General features: G+C 36.3%; 1 protein-coding gene across 4 annotated transcripts in view; it reads right to left on the bottom strand.

Annotated features, from left to right (window-relative positions):
- Nucleotides 1-11,487, bottom strand: part of LOC115220992 — a 197,563-nt gene that overhangs the window by 120,844 nt on the left and 65,232 nt on the right. The gene's annotated exons all lie outside the window — the stretch shown is intronic.

Here is an 11,487-nt window from a genome sequence, read left to right as displayed (position 1 = left end):
ACTCCTTAACTCTCGTATTCTTATTCATCCGGCAACCCTGGTCACCTACCGTGAAATATGAAAAGAACTTTTTCAGCTTATCGTACCTCGATTCGAAAGCAATTCATAACCTTCCGTCTCAGTAAACCATTGCTGTCCCTAAAAGTTGTTTTTTTTTACATTTATTATGGATTACTTGACGCTAACTTTCTTCCTACACCTCGATCCCTGGATCTTTATATATGAATAGAGGTAATTCCGTACTTGTTATACTTATTCAGTATCCGCATTTCATTCTTCCAAGGGATAGCTTTCTGCCGCTACTTAAAGAATGCGACTATATTCTTAAGTGAGTAAGTTTGAATGTCTAGTGATAGTCTAGTAACAGTTAAGAATTCTCCCTACACAAAACTAAAGAAAACGAGGTATATTTATATATATATAAAAATTAGTCTTACTGCACAGATACATCACAATTACGGGCTTTCGTTTCTGTTTATACCCTACAAAATTAGTGTGTTTACATTCAGTATATACAACTGTATATATGCATATATTTTTATGCGTTTGTATTGTATTGATAGACGGATGAATACATATGTCTATGAAGATGTATTTCATTATATATCTGTATTTATTTGTACATTTATTCCACCACCAAAGTCTTCAACATCCAAGTCGCAACAGTGCAAGTTTGTTACATACATATTCCAGTGGATTCTCAAACATACACTTTATGACATTATAACCATTCAACTAACTCGATATCACAAATTTATTATAACGGTACACATTACAGGCCTCTACTCTCGTTTGGTATCAAAATACACAGAAATTCTGAATGGTTGACATGCGTGGATTTATTATGCTTTATATGAGTTAATTTCTATCTCGGTTCCAATAACATATGGAAATTATTACAAAATGCAAAGTATGGTTTTTAGCTTCGGTTTATTTCCTGGAAGTAAAAGGCAATGGCAGCGGCTTTAAGATAAAATTCAAAAATACTAAAACAAACATGTCTCAAGTTAAAACTCAAGTTAAATCTGAAAAAAGAACCATTGTGTACAGAAAACGGTTTTATTATTTTTTGTTCTTGTAATCATGTATATAGTTGTGTTTGCTCTACATCTTGGAGATTATTACGCGAATACATACACAACGTAGATTCGTCGACATATGGTGACTTACAAAAAATACTCATCGTGACTGAAATAAATAGAATAAATATTTTATGTATGTATGTATGTATGTATATATGATGGGTGTGCATGCATATGTCTCTGGGTGTGAATGTTTGTATTGCATTTGTGTGTGTATTTACATACATCTATACGTGTGTGCGCGTGTGCATATATGTATGTGTATGTATGTGTGTGTATATATATATATACATATATATTATATATATATATACACATATGTATATACACATGTATACTTCTTTTTTATATGAATGTGTTTATTTATAGGTATATAGATCACAAATACATGCTTGTATACATATATAATACACACACAAATATACATATCACCCCATATATGTGTATGTGTTGTGTGTGTGTGTGTGTGTGTGTGTGTGTGCATGTGTGTGTACGTTAAAAATGGTAGTTTATAATCATAAAAATAGGCAAGCATTATCCTTTATAATTAAGTTTAGCTGAACACGGTGCAGCAGTGTTTGTATTTCTAAAGTATATTTTTAAATCTACATTTGGAAACAATGAAAAGTTTAGAAAAAATGTTGGTAGTCTTACATCCTTTCTTGTAAAACATAACAGTGTTGTTCCGGGAATATAATAGTTTAGTATTATCCAGTTCATAACAGTAGTCAGAGTTAGTAAGCTTTATTTATTTTTATGTGAGGATATTCTAAAACGTTGTCTTCATCGGCAAATTTGTGTAACTTGTACAACGTATTTCCCGTGAATTTAATATATATCCTGACTGATGACAGCTCACATTATTCCATGCGTTAATATATTTATTCAACATATTCTACAACTGAGAAAAAGAATTATCTCGATTGTTTAACTTTTAGAAATATATATTCAATATGTATCTGTACATATCTATTTGAAGTCAATACAAACAAGCTTGTTGCCGTGAATGCTGATGATAGAAAAATAGATATGTTTCTCCAATTTCTTTTGATGAAACAAAAGCCAACGCCTTCTAAGTTAAACATGTGATCAAAGATAGTCTTCTTTGCTCAACTGTTAGAGAGTAGTAGCAGGCCTGAAAGGGTGGGCTTTCTCGGATTTCGGGGTAACAGGTGTTGAGTTGCAAAATAAGAATAACAGAAACAGAGATATATTTGTCAATGAGAGGCAAATCCCTTGGTTTCGAGGGCCTGTCCAACAAGCTGTCGAGATACGTGCTTGACTTGTTCCGTTCTCAGATTAAACGCCTACATAAAGGCACTACTTGGTCTGTGAGTATTGGTCTGCACTGCTTCTGAATATGTTGCGGCTCTATCTCATTGCCTTTGTACGTGTTAACTCTTGAACAACTACTGAGGAAGTTTAATATGTTTGGGGATATTTCTTTTGAATTGATTCGCGAGAAAGCCCTGTCGAAATACGCAGCTGTCATCATCGAGACGGTCTCCAACAACACTAAAAATGAAATAGTACTGTACTAAAGGAGTACAAGGTAATAAAGGAGCACGAATTTATCCTGTTAAATCGGTAGTCTTGTAGCTTGGCATCTAGAGAGACCAGCGCATTCTGGCCAGCTTCATAAGTCGCTAGTCGGAAGAATATGCTAAGATATTCGGGGTCTGGTAAGTACCACCAGTTCTGGTAAGTACTGCCACTTCCTATGCAACTGGTTACAAAGGTTACAAAGAGCGAAGGCTTTTGTATGAAGATATCAAGAGCGGCAGAAGTGAAGCAAAATTATTCGAGCGAGAGATGTAGTGTGCTGAAGTGTTTGGTCTGGCTTTTTGATTCTGGGGTCAAATCTCGCCGAGGTTAACTTTACTTTTCAGCATTTCGGGTCGATAAAATAAAGTACCAGTCAAGTACTAGAGTCAATAGTATTGACTATATCTTTTACTTTAAAACTTCTAGCCTTGTGGCTAAATCATTATCATCACCATCATCACCATCATAATATTCATCGCCGTCGTTGTCGTCATTACCATCATCAACATTATTATTATTGAACTTTGATAATTAAATTAACGTTCATGGGAGCTGTTCATAAAGAAGAGACAAACTTAACTAGAAATCTTTTGCACCGGAGGCCGATTTGCTGCTCACACGTCACTCTCAGCAATAAGTAATGTCTATACAATGTTGTGCAGAGGTGAGTGGAAAGCAAAGACCTCACAGTAACTTTACTGAATTGCAGTATATAATGTATCTATCGTCCCATTTTCGTAAAACAGGAATGCTATATTTATCATACAAATGTAAATATAACAAAGATAGTTTCAAATTTTGGCACAAGGCCTGCAAGTTCGAGTGGTGTTCAATTGGCATATATTTTAACGACTCCGAAAAGATGAAAAGCAAAGTCGATCTCGGCAGAATTTGAACTAAGAACATGAAGACGAACGAGTACCGTTCAGCCATTTGCCCGACGCACTAAAACAATTGTTAGCTCGCAACTTTTCATTTCCCTACAAGGGAAAAGAGGATCGGGCCAATCCAATTCCAAAACCACATTCTGGTCAGGCGAAATAAGAGAATCAACCTCCTCACCTTAACTATATTCACCATGCTCGTCTTTCATGAAATTTGTTGGAGGAAGTAGTTCTGTCTTAAACTTCACTTTCTGCCTTAAGAAAAACTTGAAGTTGAAGTTTTGACCGAAGCCCTGTTTTCAGTCCTTTGAACATTTCCTAACTTCGTCCAGCATATTAGCTTTTTCGTTATAGTTACCAAGCAGGGGAAAACAGTTTACTCTTTCTTACCAAAGAAGGCTGTCGGTCGAACTCAGTGGTTTCTGTACAAAGCTAGATACCTATTACGCACCCTCACAGCTATTCCACACGATTTCATAAATCGACATACCACGAGCACCAAAAACGATCGAGTGTAGGAGGGTTTCGCCATGTCCCCGACATTTTTACAGGACAGGTTGACACTAATGTTGTTCAGTGCATCCTCGTCGACTCCCAGAACAACCACAAAAACTTCTTTGTTCATAATCTGCATTAATGGATGGATGGAAGCACTCCGTCGGTTACGACGACGAGGGTTCCGGTTGATCCGAATCAACGGAACAGCCTGCTCGTGAAATTAACGTGTAAGTGGCTGAGCACTCCACAGATACGTGTACCCTTAAAGTAGTTCTCGGGGATATTCAGCGTGACACAGAGAGTGACAAGGCCGGCCCTTTGAAATACAGGTACAATAGAAACAGAAAGAAAGAGTGAGAGAGAAAGTTGTGGTGAAAGAGTACAGTAGGGATCACCACCATCCCCTGCCGGAGCCTCGTGGAGCTTTAGGTGTTTTCGCTCAATAAACACTCACAACGCCCGGTCTGGGAATCGAAACCGAGATCCTATGACCGCGAGTCCGCTGCCCTAACCACTGGGCCATTGCGCCTCCTCTGCATTAATACTTATTGAAATTCAAGATTTAACACTGCGTCATCCACGCTGTCCAGTCGTTAAAATGCTGTGAGCGCCTGGTGTTACTCTAGATTCCGAGAATTCATTATCAGTATACGCTTGACCAGATATGGCAGCTTAGTTAAAGGAGTGAGGTATAAGGAACGGGTGTCTGACTATCGATGACCACATTTGCAGAAATCTGTTTTGATGAACCAGCTCAGCATATCACAGCATTCTGAACACCGTTGTGGGTTTTAGCAATAGATGAGTTTTCTGGTGAAAAAAAAACAAACTTCTTTCTTCAAGAAACAGAATAACAGATGCTCTGATCTCGGCAGCATTTCCTGTGGCTGGCAACGTTGGGAACAATTTTAAGAGGGAAATAAAGACACGAAAAGTGGAGAAACGGTTTTAAAAGAAAAATTGAAAGAACTAACAAAAGTAAAAAGAAGAGAAACAAACACCAGAACAGTCGAGAGTGAAGAGATAAAAAGGAAAAAGAAGAAATGAAAATAAAAAAAAAACACCGAACCAAGGTAGACAAGTAGTAGCCTGAAGCGTTGTTAGTCCTTGGGGTTATTGTAGATATGCTGACATTTGATATAAATGAATAACATTACATGAGCTTTTTATAATTAATATGATTTGCATTGACAGGGAAGTTTTCCTGACCATGTAAATACTCAAGTTTACTTAAACCAGTATGACCTCATTATCCTAACAATATTTTGAAATTTGTTCATGTTTTTAACGTGAAAGAAAAATGTTTAGCATCGGTTGCAGGTCGGACAAATTAAACATTAATTTGTTTTAGTGTATGCAGTACAGAAGTTCAACAGTAACTAGAATAGTGAGAGATAAGAGGAGACACATTGCCAGCGAAGCAATAGAAAATATATAAATACTTCAGTTAAAACCGTTTTTTTTTTTTTTTATGGTCTTACATTTTCGTGGAATCTAAGAAACTTAGAAACGCAATGGTTCTTCTTTCATTTAACATTTACACAACCTATAAATATTTGCCGAAACCTGGCAATTTTAATAGAATTACTAAACTCGATAACTCCAGGGCATATCACGTAAATGTTGTACACTAATTGTCAAATGTATGTCAGCATAGACATAGCTGGGTGTTTAAGTTTCCCACGCAACTACGTGGTTTCGAGTTCAATTCATCTGAGCGTGTTCTACAATAGCCTTGTTTCAGCTAAAACATTGTTAATTAAATTTAGAAGACAAAAACAATACTGAATTCCATCACAAGTACCGTTCTGCCGTTCTGTTCTCTCTGTGTCTTTAATGGAGCCCACTTCGTCGTCAGTTTTGAAGACAACCGTCTGATGATAACTTCCTCCCACTGGCCTTGGGAGCTTCCTTTTTTCTGACTAATGTCAGAAAATTTGTTTTAAAACAACAAAAAATGAATTTCAGATATCATCTACACAGGATAGAACGATTAAATAATGGTGACTCTACTGAAGTGGATGATATTTAACCGAGTCGAAATTATCTTTCCCCTATTAAATACATCGTACTCGTACATCACAACATTGTTTAAGATTAACATTTAATAACTCTACATTGTTATACTCTGCTACAGAACTATTTTGTCATTTCGAAATTGTCATTACATAATTTCCTGACAATGATTGATTAAAATAAGCATTTTCGGAACTGTGAGTGTGTGAGTGTATGCGTATGTATGTATATATATATATATATGCATTAACCTAGATACGTACATACGTGTGTGTAAATGTATACAACCATATATATATATATATATCTATATATAAGATATATATCTATATATATATATATATATATATATATATATATAATATATATATATATATTATAGATAGAAACATTCATACACAGAATAATGGAGTAAAAGTCAAGATAACTGTGTGTACGCGCGCATGTAAATGCGAAAGTGTGAATGAGTACGCGCATACGTACATACATACGTTTCCGTATTTATATAAGTCCTTCGTCTCAATTAGAGTAGAAGCTAGCAGCAGATAAAAACGTGTCTGGGTGTATGGTTGGGGTGGAGTTGTGATAGCCATGTGGAAGGAACATTAACAGTGCTAAGAAGAAACCACTTCAGTCAAAACGACATCTGCTCTGACATTACACATTTTTAATCCGTCTGGCCGTCGTCTCGGGAAATATATTTATATATATTTTGTCTACGGGGAGCTTCTTCCGCAAACAGCGCAAAAGGGATGGTATTTATTGTCTGGCAACAAATATAAAAGGGGTTCAACTTTCGGGTTGCTCCATAACATTATACTCTTATTTATTTATAATCACTAATATCGTTAAACTAATTTTATTTCAACTGGAAATTTTTGTTGGTATCGTTATGACAGCTCTTGGATTGATGGATAGCAGAATCAGTATAGCATTATTTAGCTACATATTTCTCCGTTCAGAGATCAAATCCCGTCATGGCTGACTTTCGCTTTCATTCTTCAGGAGAAGTTCATCGATTTAGCCTCTATCCCGTATCTCAAAATTCTAAGTCTTGTGTCTAAGGTAAAATATTTTTTAAAGAAAGTAGTTTACGAGGAAAGCAGCGAATCCACTATTTTTCCACTGCAGCCACAACACATGAATTGTGGTTTCCGAGTGTCCATCTCTCTCCTTTCCACCAAAACTTTTAGAAACTCTGAAAAGAACCATGACCGTTGTTCTTGCTCCTTTGATTAATCCACAAAAATGAAACGATAAACTATCAAACTTCTAGTGATTATATCTTCCTGATCTGAGATCGACTTTTGCAACATAGCAACTATACTTTTCAACTGAAAATTGATAAGCCCCATCTCCTGTAAATCAATGGTATGGCATTGGAATGATTCTAATGCGAGTGAGTGGGATTAAATAATTCCACGTGCAAATAGTTTGGTCATATCTTTCTGTGGTACACACAGCTATTATAATGGATTACGCGAGACAAGAACCTGGTCAATGAAGAGCGCGATGAGATTGCTGTTACTCATATTTATACGTTTGATAAATGCTGTTTCCTCTAAATTTCTATTTACCTTTACAAAAATGTTATTTGACAATTGTTTCTTCGGGGGGTGTACGTGCGTGCGTGCGTGGGTGTGTGTGTGTGGTGTGTGTGTGTGTGTGTGTGTGTGTGTTTTGAATGAGATAGTCCTCTACACACCGTGTCTTCGACTTCACTTTGTTTCCCTGTCAAAGTATTTTCCTAAAGCCTGCAATTTGGTTGAAGTTACAAAGCGTCAGAATAAATATGGAAAATAATTTCGTTTTTGTATTTCTCTGAATTCATTTAAGACAAAACAGATTTTGCATTTCGTTACTTCGAAATAGGTTAACTAAGCATCAGCTGAAGAAAGATTAAATGCGAAATATCGGCCTAAGAGTGAATTAAGAAACCAATATTAAGGCATTTTGCGAGAGTGACTCATACTTTACACGCTCGACTAGTTTCAATACTTTCTATGATGAAATCTTACAGAAATCCATTTTGCTTTCTAAACTATTGGTATCTCACGATGAACACGAGTAACTGATTTAAAGGGTTTGCTTTATACTTTGGGAAAATAAATCCAGAAATGAGTTGGCAACACATTGAAGCGTTTTCACTTCACATGCAACAATCTAATCGCCTAATATAAAATTATGTTTCTCTATAAGTTTGAGTCTTACGCCTAACCCCGGACACACCAATAATAATTTCTTTCTAAATAGCATCACAATTTTCTTTGAATGAGTTTATTTTCTGTAGGAAAACAGAAGATTCGTATTAAAGTAACATAGGCTTCAATGTCAACAGGATAAATAGTACATCGTCACTATCCGCTAGAAATGGCAGCCAACGCTCCTTCACGTTGCATCCTATCATCTTAAAATAGAATATATTGAATTATGGTGCTCGACTTACTAGAAAGAGCTGAAAAGTCTCCCTCAAATCATACAATTTTTCTAAGAACAGTATATATTGGCTAAAGTAGCTTTAGTTGCGGTGTGCTAAGAGACGGGATGGTCATGGATGGAAACGTTTCCTCATAGATCTGCTCGATCAGAGTTAAACTAAGTTTAAACAACAACGAGAACATTTTTTGCGATCTCATACAAAGTAAACCTCGCCATTGAATTCTATAAATAATTGCTATTTGTCGAGCAATGCACGTGGTTAGCATACAATCAACAATTCGAGATATATTCCATTCAAAACACAAAGGCATCTCATGTTCCAAGTAGAACGAATGTAGAAATCAGGAGAGAAAAGTGGAATTCTAGTTAAACAGCATTATTCTTTATATCCTGCAGTAACAGGGAGCTCAGTCCTACCCTACAGGCACTTAGTATGAGTGTTTATGGTCCTGATATTGAAATTTTACCCTAAATCAATATCAGCATCATCATATTTTATTCAGCTGAAAATGGCCCAAAGCATGGTCAATTTTTGTTCTGTAAAGAGATTGACAGGTTGGTCATGATTACAATCTATGCTCAAGTTTTACTGTTAAATCCTTGTCCAGCGATCACTAAATATAATTGAAAATCTAAAATCAATTATTCAAATTACAATTCGTAAGGAAACTAGATTCGGGTTCCTTGGTGGTCTAAATAGACGAGGCAACGGTCTATACTTTCAGTATAAAATGTTCAACTCGAATCCACCGTAATATCGGAAAACAGAAATAAACACAAACGTAAATAATTTTTTTAAATATTAAAAAGAAAATTAAAATTACTTTATACCTGTATTAAAGTAAAAAGCAGTGGAGGCGCAATGGCCCAGTGGTTAGGGCAGCGGACTCGCGGTCATAGGATCGCGGTTTCGATTCCCAGACCGGGCGTTGTGAGTGTTTATTGAGCGAAAACACCTAAAGCTCCACGAGGCTCCGGCAGGGGATGGTGGTGATCCCTGCTGTACTCTTTCACTCTTACTTCCTGTTTCTGTTGTACCTGTATTTCAAAGGGCCGGCCTTGTCACTCTCTGTGTCACGCTAAATATCCCCGAGAACTACGTTAAGGGTACACGTGTCTGTGGAGTGCTCAGCCACTTACACATTAATTTCACGAGCAGGCTGTTCCATTGATTCGGATCAACCGGAACCCTTGTCGTCGTAACCGACGGAGTGCTTCCATCCAAAGTAAAAGCATATAATGAAGGCGTGTTAATGGCGTAGCAATAATTTCATCGGTGCATCAACAAAGGTTACGAAGGTTCGATTCCCATTTACGCTCACATTTTATCAGATTTCTCGTTAGTTTTGTGTGTCTGTGTATTTGTATGTGTCTGTGTGTATATATGAGTGTACATGTGTATGTATATAGTGGTGTATGGCTACGCTGTATGCAATGGCGGGATAAAAATTTGAATATGTATTGTGTTGATAATTTGCGTTACGTTAATGATTTTTACATGTAAATATGATAATAAACAAAGTATACAAATGCTCTGTATTATATAGGTAATCGTTCTGACAACGTTCGTTGCGAATTCGCTGAAAGTGAATTGATTGGCGAGAAATAACTGCCAATTGTACAACGTTTGACTCAATTGGTCTGAGTGAAAGAGAGATTGTTGCAATTTTCAGTAAAGTTATTATGCATACATGTTGTTATATTTGTTAGAATTATATGTAGCTATATGAGAAAATGTATTTACGAAGTTAGAAAAAATATGGCAAGAAATATATTTTTATGCGAAAGTTTGTGAACAGTTCAGTAAAACTGCCTGATATTGGGCCAAAGCGTACAGCTACGATAAGAGGCTTGGCTTGAAAAGATTCGGCAAACGTAGATGCTACTGTTATTTCTATTTTAAATCTAAATATATACATATTATTTAGCTTGAGACTGTACCAAATCCTGTAGGCGTGATGATGGTGATGGTGGTGGTGGTGATTAGTGCTCGTAATAATGATTACTCTGCTGGACATTGTGATGATGGACTTAGTGGAAAACAGTTGGAGTAATGAAATTAGTCGGACATGTGGAGGATTGGCTTTTTCTTAAAGTTTTATTTTGCTCTCTATTTCCATGAATGTTGAGAATGTTATCAGAGGTTTGGCTCTCTGATATTTCCTGCTCGTTGTTATTTAAATCTGATTCTATTTATCTGTCTGGCAGAAAATAACGCTTGGGTCTATACTACTACCACTAACTACTACTACTACTACTACTACTACTACTACCATCACCACAACGGCAACGGATAACTAATGACTATCTAAATTTTAGTTGTCACTGTAGAGCAGGAAAATAATAAAATCGAATGTTCACAATTACAAAGTTGAAACCAATAAGTTTTTTTAAGCAAAAGCTTTATACGCCCCTGAGTTCGTTGAAAACATATTTCCTTCACTAATAAAATATTGGTTCAGCCTTCGAGAGAAAATTTGCCTAGTGGAATACGACAACCGTCTGATCCAGAGGTGTCAAAATTCAAAACGAGTGGGAGGTTTATTATTATTATTATTATTATTATCATCATCATCATCATCATCATCATCTCAGGTTTTGTTGTAACTCTTGGAGTCATGCTTGCTGCCTGCGGTACCATGCTATCCGTTCCTTTCACCTATCTAATACTTTCCTGATTATTCTAGCCGTGTCAAGGAAGCAAACCTTTTGTAACAGTTCTACTGGGCACTTTTCTGATTTCTTTTATATCCCTTTTCATGCTTTCTGATACTGATCCCAAGGACCCAATAATAACTGGCACTCTCTTCACCTTCATTTTCCATAGCTGGGGCTATTTCGTACTTAAGAGGATTATATATATATATAATATATATATATATATATATATATATATATATTCGCCTTCCTTCTTGACTATTCGTAGGTTAAGGGGGCACGCTACATAGCACATGTGATGCACCTTGTCCACTACCACTAGGTCCGGTCTGTTATGCTCTAGCAGCTGATTTGTTTGGACTGGG

The sequence above is a fragment of the Octopus sinensis genome, linkage group LG17 (assembly GCF_006345805.1).
Source record: "Octopus sinensis linkage group LG17, ASM634580v1, whole genome shotgun sequence".
Classification (NCBI taxonomy): domain Eukaryota; kingdom Metazoa; phylum Mollusca; class Cephalopoda; order Octopoda; family Octopodidae; genus Octopus; species Octopus sinensis.
The sequence above is the reverse complement of the archived record's forward strand: the minus strand, read 5'-3'. Positions and strand labels throughout refer to the sequence as shown.